We start from the raw sequence: 17,775 nt of genomic DNA, 5'->3' as shown, positions 1-17,775 counted from the left end.
GAATTAAAAGGGGCTAAAAACATAGGGGGACATTTATAAAACATGGTGTAAAGTGAAACTGGCCCAGTTGTCCCTAGCAACCAATCAGATTCCTCCTTTCATTCCTCACAGACTCTTTGGAAAATGAAAGGTGGAATCTGATTGGTTGCTAGGGGCAACTGAGCCAGTTTCACTCTCCATGTTTCCACCTTAAAGTTTTAAAATAATATGCTTAATTTTGAAGGAAAGCTGTAATGGCTGGTCACCACTATAGCCAGGGTAAGCACTGGTAAGATCATGCTCATTAATTGGGCTCTACCACCTGAGATATACACATATAAGCTGTCAGTGAATGGCTCTGATAGCTATTAGGTACAGTCATATCAGACAAACAATATACAGTTAACAGGATTCATAAAGGTCAATCTTGACAAGTTGGGAACTTAACTACTATACAGCTCAATTACCTCTCCTTAAAGGGTCTTTATCCGACTGGGGGAGACAGGTCATTTGACCTCTTTGGATTCTTTCCATACAAGGTTTTAGTAATGCTACTCGTCCGCTTCAAGACAAGTCAATTAAAAAAATTAGCTCTCCAAGGAATATCAGTAACCCACCTCAGAAAGCTTAAAGGTTTATACAGATGATATTTAAAGGGCAACTCCAGCGGATTTTTTTTTTTTTTTCAAATCAACCGGTGTCTGAAAGTGACAGTAATTTACGTCTTTTAAAAAATCTCTAGTCTTCTAGTACTTACCAGCTGCTGTATGTCATAGACATACTCGCTCTCTCTCTCTATCTCTCTCTCTCTCTCTCTCTATCTCTCTCTCTCTCTATCTATATATATATATATATATATATATATATATATATATACACTATACATATATATATATGTACTAGAAGACATAAAATTTTTCTTTTTTTAATAGAAGTAAATTACAAATCTCTGTCGTTAATTGACGTCTGTCTAATAAAAACGGCCGTCAGTTCAACGGTGTGTGAACATAGCCTAAAATATGCAAAAGGTCATAGACAGCCAATAGTGCCTAGATATAAGTTTAATAGAATATCTGTAATAATGTGGATACTGAAACATAGAAGACTGTCAGCAAAAAAAGACCACTGGTTCCATGGCTATACATAGGCTATGAGGCTGTATTGCATGCGACCCCCATTCTGATTCAATGGGGGGTCACACGCATAACGATGGTATGTTTGTAGCCATGGAGACCTGAATTTGAAATCTCTGCTGATACAGCAATGGGCCGTCATGATAAGTACAATTTAAATGGCTTATTCAGACTTAGAAAAACATAGCCACTTTCTTCCAGAGACAGCACTACTTTTCTCTAATTTGGGTGTGGTAGCTCAGTTCCATTGAAATGAATGGGGATAAACTGTAAAACCACAAACAACCTCATAGGTAGATGTGCTCATAGGTAGGCAGGCCATCATGACAGGTACACCTAAAGCAATACTTTATAATAAGATGTGTGCAACGTACGAGAAATACCTTTGTATTGCAGCTCTTCAGTACTCGCTCCCAGAAGTCGCAAGAACGTATACTCACACAGATGCAGGCTTTACTTGTACTTATATCTTTTTAATCGGTATCTCGTACAGGACAAAATCAAATGCTCACTGGCTGGCGTGCTCTCCTCTCAGTCCAAACCATCCAACCTCGCGGCGGACGTTTTGGAGGATAGGCTCCTCCTTCCTCATGCGCATGAGGAAGGAGGAGCCTATCCTCCGAAACGTCCGCCGCGAGGTTGGATGGTTTGGACTGAGAGGAGAGCACGCCAGCCAGTGAGCATTTGATTTTGTCCTGTACGAGATACCGATTAAAAAGATATAAGTACAAGTAAAGCCTGCATCTGTGTGAGTATACGTTCTTGCGACTTCTGGGAGCGAGTACTGAAGAGCTGCAATACAAAGGTATTTCTCGTACGTTGCACACATCTTATTATAAAGTATTGCTGAAATATTGCGGATTAAGTGGGATCCGTTGCGATGTGGATGGACTTATATGCTGCCTAGAGAGTGCGGTGTTGGATATTTATTGTTAGGTACACCTAAAGCGACTCTGTATCCAACATCTGACCCCCCCAAACCAATTGTACCTTCAAATAGCTGCTTTTAATCCAAGATCTGTCCTGGGGTCCGTTTGGCAGGTGATGCAGTTATTGTCCTAAAAAAGAACTTTTAAACTTGAAGTCCTGTGTCAAACTGGCGTGGACTAGAGTGACTATGCATTAGGCTGGCACAACCTTTCTGTCCCTGCTCCCCGCCCTCTTCATCATTAGGAATGCCCCAGTCAGATTGTCTCCTATTCATCACCAGTGAGAACACGGCACATGGGCTGGATCGTTAAGGCACCTGTGCAATGTTCACTGCAGAAGAATAGGAAAAATCCTGCCAATGGCATTCCTAATGATGATTAGGGCAGGGTGGAGGGACAGAGGGGTGGTGCAAGGTTAGGGCACAGATACTCTAGGCCACGGCCGTTTGACACAGGGCTGCCAGTCTAAAAGTTGTTTTTAAGGACAATAACTGCATCGGACTAAGGACAGATCTTGGATTAAAAGCAGCTGAAGATACAAGCGGTTTGGGGGACAGATTGTGGGTACAGAGTCACTTTAACCCCTTCAAGACCAAGCCTATTTGCACCTAAAAGACCAGGCTCATTTTTCAAAATCTGACCTGTCTCACTTTATGAGCTTATAGCTCAGTGATGCTTTAACGTATGCTAGCGATTCTGAGATAGTTTATTTGTCACATATGGCACTTTATATTAATGGCAAAATTTGGTCACTACTTTGTGTGTTTTTTGTGAAAAACATCAAAATATCATAAAAAATAAAAAAAATTAGCATTTTATGAACTTTGAAATTCTCTGCTTCTAAAAAAAGAAAGTCGTATCACATAAATTAGTTACTAAGTCACATTACAGATATGTCCTCTTTATTCTGGCTTCATTTCATAAACATATTTAACTTTTTTAGGGTGTTACGGGGCTTAGAAATTTATCAGCAAATTACCACAATTTCGTGAAAGTTTCCAAAACTGTTTTTTGTAGGGACCAGTTCTTTTTTTAAGTTGCTTTAGGAGGTTTGTATACTGGAAACCCCCATAAGTGACCCCATTTTGGAAACTACACACCTTAAAGAATTAATCTAGTGGTAAAATTATTAGCATTTTAACCCTACAGGGGCTGGAGGAAAGTATTCACCATTAGGCCGTAAAAAAATGAAAAATTTTCTCATTTTCAAAAGGAACATGAGAGAAAAAGCACCCCAAAATTTGTAACTCAGGTTCTCTTGAGTACAATGGTACCCCATATGTGGGCGTAAACCACTGTATGGGCACACAGCAGGCCTCAGAAGGGAAGGAGCGCAAATTAGCTTTTCCATTGCAGATTTTGCTGAAGAAGTTTCCGAGCGCCAGGTGCATTTGCAGAGCCCCTGTAGTGTCAGCAGAGAGAGAAACCCCCATAAGTCACCCCATTTTGGAAAGTGCACACCTCAAAGAATTCATATTGGGGTAGGACGAGTATTTTGACCCCACAGGTATTAGAGGAAAGTATTCAAAATTAGACAGTAAAAATGAAAAACTCTAATTTTTCCAATAATATGTTCATTTAGTTTGAAATTTCTCAATTTCACGAGGAACAAGAGAAAAAAAAGTACCCCAAAATTTGTAACGCAGGTTCCCCTGAGTAAAAAGGTACCTCATATGTGGGCATAAACCACTGCATGGGCACACAGCAGGGCTCAGAAGGAAAGAAGCGCCAATTAGCTTTTTTAATGCAGATTTTGCTGAAGAAGTTTCTGAGCGCCAGGTGCATTTGCAGAGCCCCTGTAGTGCCATGGAGTCACTCCATTTTGGAAAGTGCACCCCTCAAAGAATACATCTTGGTGTGCGGTGGGCATTTTGACGCCACAGGTATCAGAGGAAAGTATTCAAAAGTAGACAGTAAAAATGAAAAACTCTAATTTTTCCAATAATATGTTCCTTTAGTTTAAAATTTCTCAATTTCACGATGAACAGGATAGAAAATTCACCCCAAAATAAAGCAGGTTCTCCTGAGTAGAACGGTACCCTATATGTAGGCATAAACCCCTGAATGGGAACACAGCCGGGCTCAGAAGGGAAGGAGCGCCAATTAGCATTTTCCGTGCAGATTTTTCTTAAGAAGTTTCTGAGCGCCAGGTGCGTTTGCAGAGCCCCTGTAATCTCTACAGAAGAGAACACCCCCCAAAAGCCACCCCATTTTAGAAAGTGCACCCCTCAAAGAATTCATGTTGGGGTAGGATGAGCATTTTGGCCCCACAGGTATTAGAGGAAAGTATTCAAAATTGGCCAGTAAAAATGAAAACTTAAATTTTTCCAATAATATGTTGGTTTAGTTTGAAATTTCTAAATTTTACAAGGAACAGGAGAAAAAATGTACCACAAAATCTGTAATGCAGGTTCTCCTGAGTACAACGGTACCCCATATGTGGGCATAAACCACTGTATGGGCACACAGCAGGGCTCAGAAGGGAAGGAGCGCCAATTTGCTTGAGCAAAACCGCAGTTAGTAATAGTTATTAGAATAGCGCAGTTACTAAAATAAAATAAAAACATGAGATTACAGGTAATATGGAGGTGGTTACGGACAGTCTGGGGTGGTTACGGGTAATCTGGAGGTGGTTACGGGCAAACTGGGGTGGTTAAGGGTAATCTGGGGTGGATACGGTCAACATGAGGTGGTCACGGGCAACCTTCTGTGGTTACGGCAACCTGGGGTGGTTACAGGCAACCTAGGGTGGTTAGAGGCAACCTGGGGTGGTAAGAGGCAACCTGGGGTGGATTCGGACAACCTGCTGTGGATACAGACAATCTAGGGTGGTTACAGGCAATCTGCTGTGGCTACGAGCAACGTGGGGTGGTTACAGACAATCTGTGGTGGTTACGGACAATCTGGGGTGGTTACGGATAAACTGAAGTGCTTATAGGTAATCTGAGGTGGGTACCTGTAATCTGGCGTGGTTACGGGCAATCTGGAGGGGGTCATTGGCAATTTGGGGTGGTAAGAGGCAAGGTGCGGTGGTCAGAGGCAAGGTGCGATGGTCAGAGGCAAGGTGCGTTGGTCAGAGGCAAGGTGCGGTAGTCAGAGGCAAGGTGCGGTGGTCAGAGGCGACCTGCGGTGGTCAGAGGTGACCTGCCGTGGTCAGAGGCGACCTGCCGTGGTCAGAGGCGACCTGCCGTGGTCAGAGGCAATCTGGCATGATTACGGGCAATCTGGGGTGGTTATGCGCAACCTGCGGTGGTTACGGGCAACCTGGAGTGGTTACGGACAATCTGGAGGGGGTCACTGGCAACGTGCGGTGATTATGGGCAACGTGCGGTGGTTATGGGCAACGTGCGGTGGTTACGGGTAATCTGGGGGGGTTAGGGGTAATTTGGGAGTAAACTGCAATTATTACTATAATAAAAAGTGTGTGTTTTATTTTTTTGTATGTTTTTCACTTTTTGCACCAAATTGGTCTCTGTCACTTTAAATTTTCAGAGTTGGCTGCTTCTGGAGCGCATGCGCACTTCAACAGCAGCCTGGACACCGAGGAGGAAGGACCTCCAGGATCAGGTGAGTATATGGGGTGGGGGGGGGGTGACTGGGGGGGTGGGGGTCGACTTGGGAGGTGGGGGCACATCACTTTTTATCCCCTGTCACCAATCATTCATGGTGACAGGGGATAAAAAGTGCCGGGAGCACATGGTACAAGCGATAAGCGGTATATAGTATATACCGCTGATCGCTTGTACCGGGACCCCACAGGGGGGTCCCCGATCACTGCCTCATGCTCTCCGCTACCTCCGGTGGCGGAGAGCATGGGGCTTTCATTCATTTTTACTTTAGATCACTGTGAACAGACATTAGTCATCATAAAACCCCCCTCAGTCAGGAACGTATATATACATTCCTACTGCACAGGGCATGTGCAATAAGAATGTATATATACAGATTGCTGACGTGAAGGGGATAAAGCCCTTTTTATCAGACCTGGTGGAAAAGTCTCTATACTGGGCTATTGTATAGAAATCACACAGAAATGAAACCTACAAAATTTCATCTATACCACGACCATGTCATTGTACTGCTAGGGTATCGTTTTCTAAGGCTATGTTCACACATTATATTATAGTATTCATAGTAGCCATTATAGTATTCAGTGAAAAGAATGTCCTTTGGTAATAAAATTAATACATTTGCATTGATTTCAATGCAACAACGGCCATAGGGTATACACACATCAATCTGATTGCATGATCAATGACATAATCAATCCAATTACATCACCGATTACATAATCAAATACACCATCCATCTGATGACATCATCAATGACATCATAGATTACAATATTGATCCGATAATATAATTGATAATATGTAGAGATGAGCGAACCTGGAGCATGCTCGAGTCCATCCGAACCCGATCGTTCGGCATTTGATTAGTAATGGCTGCTGAAGTTGGATAAAGCCCTAAGGCTATGTGGAAAACATGGATATAGTCATTGGCTGTATCCATGTTTTCCAGACAACCTTAGAGCTTTATCCAAGTTCAGCAGCCCCCGCTAATCAAATACCGACGATTGGGTTTGGATGGACTCGAACCCGAACCCGGTTCGCTCTTCTCTAGTATGGTCAAACAGATGACATCTTCAATGATATAATCGATTCAATGACATCATCGATAAGATGACATCATCGATCCTATGGCATCATCAATTACATAATCGATCCAATGACATAATCCAAGGTATAATCAATTCGATGCCACCATTGATGACATCATTGATCCGATGATATCATCGATCCGATTACATAATCAATCCAATTACATATTTGATGAGATCATCGATCAGATGGCAAAATTGATGACATCATCGATCAGACAGCATAATCACTGACTTCATCGAAGACATCATTGTTCTGATTACATCATCGATGACATCATTAATTACATCATTGATCCCTGGAGTCCGTAGTTGCCAGAAGTTGGAAGAGGATGACATTATCAATGACATTATCGATTACATCATCGAAGACATCATTGATCCAATGACATCATCTTTGACATCGATCCAATGACTTTATCGAATACATAATTGGTCCATATACATAATCAATAACATAATCAATGACATCATCCATCTGATGGCATCATTTATTACATAATTGATGATATAGTCGATGACATTATTAATCCAATGACGTCATCAATGATACTGTCAATGACATTATCGATCCAATGACATCATTGATCTAATAAGATCATCAAAGGCATCATTGACTACCTCATCAATCAGATTACATAATCTATAACATCATTGTTGATATCATTAATCCAATGACATTATCGATCCCATGACATCATCGGACACATCATCAATAACAGCACGATTCGATAACATCGATTCAATGACATTGTTGACATAGTTGATCTGATTGTTGATTGACACTATCAATTTGATGACATCAATAACATTGATCTAATTGATCTATTGATCTATTCATCTATTGATCTATTGATGTCCTCATCTATTTATCTATTGATCTATTGATGTCCTCATCTATGACATCATCATTGACATCATAGCTGACATAATTGATCCGATGACATAATCAATGACCTCAGCAATAACATAATTAATTATATTGATTAAATGCCATCATCGATGACAGCATCAATCCAATGACATCATCAATTACATTATTAATCCAATGACATCATTGATGACATCATCAATGACATCACCAATGGTGTCATCGTATGGTGATTCTATTCATGATGTCATCAGGTCAGTGATATCGGATCGATGATGTTATCCATGATGTCATTGTTGATGTCATCGGATTGATGATGTTATCGAATCGATGATGTCATCGGATTGTTGATGTTAGCGATAATGTCTTTTATGATATAATTGGATGAATTATGTCATCGATGATGTCATCGAATCGATAATGTCATTGAATATGTATAGGGATGGTCCGAACCGAGTTCGGTTTGGGTTTGTACGAACCCGAACCCTCGGTAATAATTCCCGCTGTCTGCCCGCTCCGTGCAGCGGGCGGATCCAGCGAGAGGACCGCCTGGAAAACTGGGATACAGCCATAGCCATAGGCTGTATCCCAGTTTTCCAGGCGTTCCTCCCGCTGTATCCGCCCGGTCCACGGAGCGGGCAGACAGCGGGAATCTGCTGCCGAGCGTTCGGGTTCATACGAACCCTAACCTCGGCAGGTTAGGACCATCCCTAAATATGTAATCAGATCTATGTTGTCATCTTTAATGTACCATCAATGATGTGAGCGGATCCATGATATCATCACTGATGATCAGATTATGTCATCAATGATCTCATCAGGTTGATGATGCCATCGATTATGTAATCGATGATGTCATCAGATCAATGATGTCATGAATGAGATCATCGGAATGATGGTGTCATTGATGATATCATTGAATCGATGATGTCAGTGATTATGTCAGCGATTATATCCTTGAATGAATGATGCTGCAGGGAGCAGCGGGAGCAGACGGGTGTGAAGTTAGTGAATGGGGCCAGCTGGGGAAGGGTTTGGGAGATGCTTCGGGCCTGCGGAGGCATCCCTGCAGCGGAGACTGAGGTCACTGGTGGCAGGAAGCAGCAGGAGATGATAGTTGAACAGTGCGTGGGCAGCGCAGGGGTTTCCTGTCAATATGATGGGAATTCCTCTTCTTTATAGGGTGTTCCCCAGAGAGAGGCAGGAGCGGGCAGCTGTTAAAAGAGGATGAACCATCATGCAAATATCCAGTACAAGGCTATTTTCAAAACAACGACCGTCTTTATTGGGCTACCGCCATTTAACGACAAACAACGGCCGTTAATTCATATAACATAATAACAGCGGCCGTTAGTCGTATAAAATAACATATATAAAATATATAACAAATAATATATAAAATATAGGCTGTCATTTGTTGTTAAATGAGAGCCGTCCAATGAAAAAAGGGCATCATTTTCACGGTGGGAAAATAAACATTTGTAAACAGGTTGTCAGGAATGTGCAGTAGCCTGGTGTGAACTGGGCCTGGTGTTTGCTTTTGTGTGCCACACCCGATTGCTTCTCAGCTTTCAGCAATGCAGGAGTTAAGGGGAGAAGCTTCTGGATTTGACTATGTACCTATGTTGTCTGTGTGATTGACGTGTTTCTCTGCCTGTCTGTAACCTGGAAGATCAGAGCGCTGGTCCAATGGGGATCTGAACCGGGCTCTTTGTCAGCATAAAACAAAGCTGAGGCAGAGTCCCAGCGCTGGCTATTTAGGTTAATACCCTTGTCCCAGCTCTTCCTTGTCTATTCCTGTGATCCCCGTCTTAACCCCCTCTGCTTGCTCATCTGTGTTACCTGACCTCTGGCTTTGACTTTTGACTATCTGATTGTTACTTGTTTTGTACTGCGCTGCCCGTTTGGTTTTGACCCTGCCTTTTTGACTATCCTATATTGTGTTTGTCCGTCTGTCTTGTTCTATGTTTCATGTACTCAGTACCGGGAATGTCTTTGTGATTGTCCGCAGCCGCCTAGGGCCGATTGAGGCAAGTAGGTAGGGACAGTGGGTGGGTTCAGGCCTAGGGCCCACTGTTGTGTCTTGTCCCTACCTGTTCCGTCCTGACACTGGTTCTGTTCTATTTATGTATGCTGCATCATTGCCTTTAACCCCTCACATATGTATTTTTACGGCGTTCCCTAAGGGGCTTTATGCTAGGCCAGCATGGGTCTATGATAGCCCGGCCCCACACTGCTAGGACCAAAGAAACCACCAATTCTGACAATTTAACCTGTTACATGTCGTCCTCAAATTTTGACTGCAGCCTGTAACAGATCTGCAGGTCAGGTCTCTCTTGCGGTAACACGATTACCAGCTGCCAACGGGTCTCAATGGCAGGCGGCAGCTGGAGGCACAGTTTTATAGATTGCCTGTCAGGATGCTGACTAAGCATTCTCACTAAGCACAATAAATATATCACCTAGTACAATACAATGTAAAATAATGTGATAGGAGTCATTACAGTTTCAAGACCCCAGTGGTCTACGGTGCCAGAGGAAAGTCCCCCCCCCCTCCCTGTATATAATTTATTACCAATTCCGGGTCAGTTCCAGACTGTAATAGAGGCAGAGGCTTTGGATACAATGTGTAATTACTGACAATATAACAATTTATAAAATGAAATCCATTCTAACAATAGCCCACAATCTATCATTTCATGACCTATACGTCACATACTACGGCAGCCGCACAATCCTTATTGATAAACCGTACTCTAGTACATACTCCCCCTATAGTCAAATGCTTTATCATTAGCTGCATTGATAATAGACCTTTTTAATGCTCCTATTTGTATTGAAGTTTCTAAAAATGTTTAAAAGAAATTAAAACCAACAGTAAAAGTGTCGTCACATAAAATAAATAATAATATCATACTTAAAGGGGTACTCCGGGCTGTAGATTTTTTTTTTTTAACTATGGATGGGAGGGGGTAGATAAAAAGGTGAGTGGACGTCCACTTACCTCCCCAACTCCAGCGTTGAGGCTGTCATCCAGCTGCTCCGTTCCCAGGTCCCCCGGCCTCTTCCTGGTGGGAGACTGGGCTTGAGACATGACATTTCAGGTACTGTCAGCAAGTCAGCAGTTCTATCAGGGTCCCGCCTCTGCCGCTGACTGGCTAAACAGGCCTGGAAAGGCACGTCTCAAGCCCAGTCTCCCACCAGGAAGAGGCCGAGGGACCAGGGGCAGGAGCAGCTGGATGTCGGCCTCAGCGATGGAGCTGGGAAGGCAAGTTGACATCATTGTTTTCATCCACCACCTCCCTGGCCATAGTTACAAAAACTTCTCCCACCCGGAGTACCCCTTTAATAGAAACTGCCAGCAAACTCCTTACAGCCATAAAGTCGCATCATAATAAAAGAATGAACGAGGTTCATAGATTTTAACTTATTCCATAAAGTCGTGATCCAGAGTAAGGTTGTGTTCACACAACATATTTTTGATGAAAAGAATGGCCATTCTTTTCATACTGCATTAATTTGCATTGAACTCCACAGAGCGGAACAGACTTCAAAGCACCGCAGGAATGAAACGCTTTGCTTCGCTCCTACTGTAAATTTGTTCTTCCCTACTAGGAGATATATACAGTATACTGTCAATGTTGAGTGTGCAGAAGACTTTAAGAGGGCAATGGTGGCAAACCGGTGGTCGTAAAAGTGACAGTGGAGGTCTAGCTATACAGCTTTCTTATACAGTTTTCTATGCAGCCCCAGCAGTATGTTAAAAAAAAAAGTAAAAAAATCTCAGGACAAGTTGCAGGAATTGTTGTTTCTCCTTTATTAGGCAAGGAATAGGCGAGGAGTTAAAGAGGAAAGTTTTCTACTTGAAATTTCCTCTTCAGCTCTGTGGAAAAAGGAGCAGAATTCAAACAGAATACGTGCAGAAAGCGAAAATTCAAAGCCCCAATGACTTCTATGGGATTTCTCTAGCAGAATCTGCCCAAAGAATTGACATGTCAATTCTTTGGACAGAAAACATATCCGCAGCGGAACATTCTGTGCATAAATTCCGCCATGTGAACAACAGAATGGTAATCCCATTGAACACAATAGAACACTGCTCTGTACACGTTTTACAGGCGAAATATCAAGCAAAATATGCATAAAAATAAGGGCGGATTCTGCTTGAAATTCTTTGTCTATTCCTCAGGGTGAAGATACCCTTTAAGTTGTGTACATGCCGATCCTGCGACTTTGTAAGAGTCAACGCATTGGGGAATCTCACGTATCAAACTAATGGTTGTACTTTTTCATGTTGGTTGCTATGTGTCTTTTTAGGTTTTCTTTGCTCATTTCTTTTCCTCTATGTGCTATCAATGAGACAAACACACAGTTATTGTAAATTATTGTTATAACCTCGTAGATGTATACAGCACATGTTGTTATGTCTACAAAATGAATATAGATGAGATTACAAAGAAAAATAGATGAAATGTTACGGTTAGTTATATCTTGTAGACCAATCTATGCTCCGGTCAAAAATACCAAAGCCAAATCTCAGCTTAGATGTACGTTGTGCTTTTAGATTCCAATTGAATAAAGCTTTGTGGGATTGTTGTCATAGCAACACATTACAGGTCAACATAATTCTTTATCAGCTCCGAGCAAAAAAACGTGAAATGAATGAAACAAACTGGGATATGCAAGGAACTCCAAGGGCGGTAGTATTTTCCCGAAAGGTACCGGGAGAGGTTTTCACTCCCTTTAACCCTTTATAGGCTGCGGACAAGGTTTTAGACTATGTGTGGCCCCAGGCAAAATTAAGAGTAGGGCCTCAATACCTGAAATATCATACCAGTAACACAGTAACCTACTAAATTATATACTATAGTCAATCACTATAGAAAAAGTAGTATTACCAATAATACCGCTATATAATTTCCAAATAATACTGCCCCACCAGGAAATCATTGCTAATCGTTCGCTGTAATTCCACATTCATTCACTAGTTTTTCACTAATCATTCTGTGTTATCCTACATTGTTCCTTCATTTTCTGGGATCAGATGGAGTAAAGGATTGTAGTAAAAATAGTAAAAAAAAAATAAAAAAAAATAGTAACTTACAACTAGGGATGGTCCGAACCTGCCGAGGTTCGGGTTTGTACGAACCCGGACTCTCGGCAATGATTCCCACTGTCTTAAACCTCCGTGCAGAGGGTGGATACAGCGGGAGGACCGCCTGGAAAACCGGAATACAGCCATAGCCATAGGCTGTATCCCAGTTTTCCAGGTGGTCCTCCCACTGTATCCACCCTCTGCACGGAGGTTTAAGACAGAGGGAATCATTGCCGAGAGTCCGGGTTTGTACGAACCCGATTCTCGGCAGGTTCGGACATCCCTACTTACAATTATCGTACAATTTCAGGTTAACAATAATCTCATTGTTTATCGTTAAAAATTGCTTTGTCTAATTGGACCCTAAGTGATTACATATGGTGGCCATTTAGTGGTAACTAGTTCCAGTATACATCACGATCAGATGCACCTGACACAGCACATGGCCACCCATCAGTGTGCCAAACCCAGTGCACAGAAGAGGGATGGGTTTGACAGGGAGAGGGGATGGCACCAAGACATGATGGTGATGGGGGCGTATATTATTTCAGTGCCTTCTTATTTTTTATTTTTTTTATTCCGTGGGATAAGCCCTTCAACCCCTTATTGACATGTTAATTCTTTGGCCGGAAGGCGAAATCCGCTAGACTATAGGACGGAGTCTATGGGATGGGCGGAGATGGAAGCGGGATTCTGTAGTCTGAACATGCCCCTATAATGTTTTAATTTTTTTCTAGCTTTTTAAGGGCTCATTTTTTGCACCATGACTGACCTGTAGTTTTTTTTATTGATTTAATAGTGTGACTGTCAATGATTTTTTTTTTTTTTTTTTTTAGAAATCAATAGTACAAGCGATTTTAAGAATCTCTTTAAAAGGTTTTATTAGGCAAAATAGCCTCTTTCGTACTCAAAAACCTGTTTTGCAGCCTTTGTGTATTATAAGGCAAATCTGTCTTCATTACAGAAAAGCAAAGTGAAGACGGGTTCTGCTGTGTCCATTATATCATATGGAGGGGGGAGGGGCCGAGGGGGATGAGTAAGCAGGAAGAGCAGAGAACCAGCCCAGCAATTTGGAGACTGTCAGGGCACATAAAATGCTGGATTCCCAGGTTAAAAAGGCCAGTGCTTATCTTGGAGCTTAGTGAGATAAGATTGCAAGATGTTATTTTGTACAGTGCTTCTTTTTCTCTTTTCTGTGATGACTCATCCCCCTAAGCCTCTCCCCCCTCCATACAGCATAATGGACACAGAAATCCTGCTTCTTCTGAAGTGAGGGGGGGGGGGCGGAGGGGGGAAAACAGCTTTTTGAGTACAGGAGGAAACTCTTTTGCATAATAAAACCTTAAAATCGCTTGTACTATTTATTTATATTTATTGATTCTTGAAAAACAGCATTTAAATGACAGCTACACTTTTAAAAAATAAGTAAAGGGGTGTGATTAAAACTTTTGTTATGGGGTGGTTTTTTCTTATATTTTAAACATATTATTTCCTTTTTTTTACATGCTTTTGTGATCAATACCTTGATTGCTTATAGAGATTAATGCAATGCTTGATCCATAATCTCTGCACCCAATTGCTACTGACATATTGCTACAGCCTGCCTAACAGTGGCCTCAGGCTGCCTTTACAGCGAATTGACTTCCTGATCAGAGATCAATTAGTGGAAACTATTAGCTGTGGTCCTGGACTGCTCATAGCAGCCAGGAGCCACCAGGTATAAAGAGGCTTGTGTCGTTAGCCCTCTCTATACCTTCTTGGGGATACATTATGTACCGATACTGGTGGTTACATGATGTGGGGTGACTGTAAATTAAAATTGGGAAGATAATCAAAAATTGGTAGAATTTGCCCCAGAAAACTAACAGGGATTGGACTTGAGATTGCCACAAAACAACAACATAAATTCAGCAGCTGTGAAACGAGTAACAGGACACTGCATGCGCCCTGTTATGACTAGAGATGATTGAACAGCGGAAAATCTTAGGTTCTATAGAACTCGAACCTTGTTGAACCTTCCGCATTCGATTCCCGATGCCTTCCCGGTCCATGGGGAAGGAGGAGACAGCCAAGGTACCGCCTGGAATTCCGGGATTCAGCCTAGGTAATAGGTTGTATTCCAGAATTCCAGGCGGTACCCGGGCTGTCTCCTCCTTCCCCATGGACCGGGAAGGCATCGGGAATCGAATGCGGAAGGTTCAACAAGGTTCGAGTTCTATAGAACCTAAGATTTTCCACTGTTCGATCGTCTCTAATTAGGACTCCATATTATTCAAAACAGAGCAGTTACCAACTATCTACTGATGATTCTCCTGATACAATCGCTATAAGGTTTAATGGGCTATAGGTTTATAGATCACGGTTAACTCTTAGTAGTATCATAAATTTAACACGAGTGACCTAATTCTCCACAACAAGTGAACCATTTGTATAGTATAGTCAATGCTCTATAAAATCAGCGGTATTATAGAATAAATGTAGGACAGCTTTGCTGAACTATAGGAAAAATATGACATCATATATTCAATATGTGTGCATGAAGACAAGCAGATATTGACTGATTGATCCTGGGGCCCCATGCGCTTTCCAAACATGAAGGTGATTATGTTGGAGACTGCTAGCTGCACAGTTTAGGAGTGGTTTACTCTTATTAAGCATTGATTGACTCTTTGGAGACGCTATTCTATACAGTTACAATTGCAGATGGTTTTCACGGAGGTGTCTGGATCAATACTGTTTACAATTGGTTTAAACGTTACTTTTTTTTAAAGAATACTTTACCAAGGGGGGGGGGGGGGGGGGGGGGTCAGGCTGGGATGCTAATCAGAACAAGAGGAGTTTAATTTAACCTCAGGGGAGAAGTGGAAAACAGAACAGTACACTAGTAAGGAAAACAAAATTGACAATTATTAAAATTGGCAAATGGCCTAGTAATCTCATACTGGCATGATAAAGTGAGGCGCAAAGGTTTCCAGAAACCTAATTGTCAATGTGCAATGGCGCTGCTGGAGTGTACTGAATAGCTGCAGGAAACCGAGATGGGAGGGGAGGGGGAACTAAAAGAAATAGCAATTTACACAAAACTATTCATTCTGCCAAGGTGCATTTCTACTTTAGTGACCTGTATATTTAGGATTTCCTAATGTAGTCCTTCTTAGTACTTAAAGTGTCACTGTGTATTATATATACATACATATATATATATATATATATATATATATATATATATATATATATATATACACACACACACACACACACACACACACACACACACACACACACAGTGAGGGGATTAGCTCATGGGATCACCATCTCCTGGGTTAGATGGGCGCTTTTTTGGCACAAAACACAGTCCACACCAGCAAGTAAGGTGCAACTGGCCGCAACCAGTTTTATTTTTCTTTGCAGCAGATAAAAGAAACAATAATACAAAAGAAAACCTACGCCGTCTGGTGACTAACTTAAACAGTTATCAACTCACTGACCAGAGCTGAGCCTCCTGCACAGCTCTCACACAGCTGTCTGCCCTGTTATAGCTCACTGAGGCTTGCACCTGAGTAACCAGAGTCACTCCCAATACCTGGAGTGGCCAACTGGAGTAGGAGCCCAACCACCTCTCCCCTACTCAAAGCAGCCAGGCCCTCTTTTTCCAGTCTTTGCCAAAACCTGTAGCAAGGAACCAGTCTCCTTGCTATACTAACTCCCTGGCTGCTTATTTAACACACATATGACAGGAACCTTGGTGAAACATACATTCCATCCACGACTTTGCCCCTGGTCCTGTCACATATCCTCCCCCCCTGTTTCGACTTTGGGGGCGGAACACTCTGTGCCCTTAAACAGTACACCCTAGATAGGGCATCGGCATTACCCAACTGGCGCCCGGGTCTATGCTCCACTGTAAAGCTGTAGTCCTGCAATGACATAAACCACCGGGTTACTCGCCTGTTTTCTCCTGGGTTTACACACATCCACTTGAGAGGGGCATGGTCAGTAACAAGTTTGAAGGTTCTCCCAATCAGATAATACCTGAGTGCTTCTAATGCCCACTTTATTGCCAGACACTCTTTTTCGCCAATGGAGTACCTTTTCTCATGGTCGTTCAACTTTTTACTCAGGTATACCACAGGATGCTCTTCCCCACCCCTCATTTGGAACAGCACAGCTCCTACCCCCACATCAGAGGCGTCTGTTTGCACAATGAACTCTGCTCTGAAATCAGGAGTTATTAGCACTGGCTGAGCACATAGGGCCTGTTTTAGTCTCTGGAAGTCCTGCTCAGCCTCTGGGGACCATTTCACCATAACTGAATCCTTACCCTTCGTGAGGTCAGTTAAAGGGGCTGCAATGCTGGCAAAATTTTCAATAAAACGCCTGAAGTACCCTGTCAAGCCAAGGAATGCCCTGACTTGTTTTTTAGTTAAAGGCTTGGGCCAATTCTGAATAGCCTCAATCTTGTTTATTTGAGGCTTGATAATACCTCGCCCAATTGTGTACCCAAGGTATTTGGCCTCTTCCTGTCCTATGGCACAATTTTTTGGGTTTGCTGGCAAACCTGCTTCCCTAATGGAGTTCAGAACCAGTTAAACCTTGGCCAAATGACTCTCCCAGTCAGGACTAAGTATGATCACATCATCCAGATAGGCTGCTGCATATTTGCGATGTGGTCTTAAAATCTTATCCATCAACCTCTGGAATGTGGCTGGGGCCCCATGTAAACCAAATGGAAGTACCACATACTGATAATGGCCATCAGGAACACTAAAGGCTGTTTTTTATTTTGCCTCCTCTGTCAGGGGCACCTGCCAGTAACCCTTTGGAAGGTCCAATGTAGTGAAGTACCTAGAGTTACCAAGTCTATTAATTAGCTCATCCACTCGAGGCATCGGATAAGCGTCGAACTTTGACACGGCATTCAACTTTCTAAAGTCGTTACAAAACCTCAATGTGCCATCTGGTTTTGGGATTAGGACTATAGGACTAGACCAGTCACTATGAGACTCCTCTATGACCCCCAACTTTAGCATCATTTGCACCTCCGTTGCAATTGTCTCACGCTTGGCCTCAGGTACTCTGTATGGCTTTTGGTTTACTCTGACCCCTGGT

The sequence above is a fragment of the Dendropsophus ebraccatus genome, chromosome 6, assembly GCF_027789765.1.
Source record: "Dendropsophus ebraccatus isolate aDenEbr1 chromosome 6, aDenEbr1.pat, whole genome shotgun sequence".
Lineage (NCBI taxonomy): Eukaryota > Metazoa > Chordata > Amphibia > Anura > Hylidae > Dendropsophus > Dendropsophus ebraccatus.
Note: the sequence above shows the minus strand (reverse complement) of the source record.